We start from the raw sequence: 2,300 nt of genomic DNA, 5'->3' as shown, positions 1-2,300 counted from the left end.
AGAGTTTCGGGACGACGCGTTTGCGTCATCCCAGGTACAGGGGTCTGTACCTGTTGTAATCTCAACAGTTCCGCCTGTTGAGAGCCTTGCTGATTCAGCAAGGCTACTTTTTCCTTCATCTCGTCAAGTTCATGTTGTATGAACTTGGCGACGGTTGAATGGAGGGCATCTCTGTCTAAGTTGGACAGTAATGCCAGGATTGCATCGTTTCCTACGGATGAACTCATTCGTTCAACCGCACTCCTTTCTATATCACTTAGAAAGGAGTAGCTTTCAGGGGAAACGTGATGCGTATTCCCACTACCATCTAACATGTCCATGTTAAATGTGGGAAATGTGGTCCTTGGACGGACTACAAAGTGCTACCAGGTGTAACGGGGCACTGCGACTTGTACTGTTTCAGTACAAGTCCACTTCACACTGCTTCAGTTGTGAGTGGTGCCTTTCGTTAGGTGACGTACACTGTACGTATAGAGGAAGACTTCTCTTAAGACAAGTTAACTTAAGAGGGTAAAATGAAAACTGTATTAATATAGTTAAGTGTCTCTTAATCTATCTTTGGAAATGCTGACTTAACTATATTAATACAGTTTTCATTTTACCCTCTTAAGTCAACTTGTCTTAAGAGAAGTCTTCCTCTATACGTACAGTGTACGTCACCTAACGTAAGGCACCACTCACAACTGAAGCAGTGTGAAGTGGACTTGTACTGAAACAGTACAAGTCAAAGTGCCCCGTTACAATACTTAAGTAATTTTTTTGACCATCCCCTTAAGTACATAAAGTGAATTTGACGGGGATTGTGTAACGTTTGGGCAACTTAAGCCTGACCTTTTGACCATCCCCTTAAGTACATAAAGTGAATTTGACGGGGATTGTGTAACGTTTGGGCAACTTAGCCTGTTACAAGCTTAAGAATATGCTGTATGGGAGATCTTCTACTACCACACGATTGGTTTGTTTTATCTGACATTGGACTATGTCGATCGGCTATCAGCATATCGACATGTCTGCCTAGAAGTTGTCATAGGGTAACTGTTAAGCTTAAGTATTTTCTATCCGACTGGCTTAGAAGCTTTTAGACATCTTGTGCATAATTCTTTGTTAATAGATGGTCAAGAAAAAATAATTCGAAGTGGGAATCGAGGCGCAAAGAAATTTCCGTGGTTCTACTGTGATCGTGACTTGTCGCATGTTTGCAAAGCAAATGATAAAGCCCTCCTTTAAACTTTAAAGGATATTGCATGTCGTTTTTGCTATCGTTGGCGGGCGAACTGTTTTCGCTGTTAGGATGTAGGAATGACGGCAAGCCAAGCCGCGCCCACTCGTTAAAAAGTGCAACTATGATTGTATCCGAAATAAACACGGGAGCTACGAGAAGGGCACACTGGCGTCGCCATCAAAAGTACGCCTGACTGCGCATACCATCGGAATAATTAAATAAACACCAAATCCGCCTTGAAGATCTACAAGTACCCCCCATCCTTGCGTAAATTGAGAAAAAAATCAGCTTGCTCACCTTTTCAACCCATCTTATAACTTTCTTAACAAAAGATCGCGAGATATTGAACTTAATTTGAGATCGTCACTTTACGATTTACAGAAGTGATAGTTGCTTAAATTAATTTATTTCTTGCGAAGTACTAAATAGAGTAACATAAAGATACCTAATGTAATCGTCCAAAGATGGGCTGAAATGATAGCGCAATGTCTCAAGGGCAGAATCATTGTTGTCGAAGGGGATTGTAAGTTAAATTTTGTACAATGCATACGTGCTATTGTTCCGATAAAGTGCTATTAAGGGTGACGCCAGTGTGCCGACTTCGGAGCTGTCGTGCCCTTTGCGGATACAATTAAAATTTTAATATTGGTTTACGAGATAGCACTGCCTAGCTTGCAGTCCTTCCTACTCCTCAACACCGAAAGCAAATGAGCCCAAACGGCCATTCATGTTTTACGCTAAAAAATGACAGGCTTTGCAATTTCAAGTCAACATTGAGCTTAAAGATTTGCGGTAAATACTGCGACAACGCACGATCGCAGGAGAAATACAAAAAGTTCTTCCCGCTTCGATTCTCGCGGCTTGTCATCTTACGTTTTGTCCCTCGCCCGAACGACACGAGACAAGACAATTTTACCCTGCGAAATATGTGTAAAAAAATATCCAGCTAATACACGCAAATTCCCGAAATCTTGTGGCCTGCTTTCAATTCTTCTTTTACCATTGTCCAATTTCCTTCGCTCCTACACGACCACTTATGAAGCCCTTTTTCATTCTTCTCGCCGTCGTCCTCGCCGCT

This window comes from Bremia lactucae, assembly GCF_004359215.1.
Source record: "Bremia lactucae strain SF5 chromosome Unknown BlacSF5_NotPlaced_86_SHOA01000035.1_18127bp, whole genome shotgun sequence".
NCBI classification, from domain to species: domain Eukaryota; phylum Oomycota; class Peronosporomycetes; order Peronosporales; family Peronosporaceae; genus Bremia; species Bremia lactucae.
Note: the sequence above shows the minus strand (reverse complement) of the source record.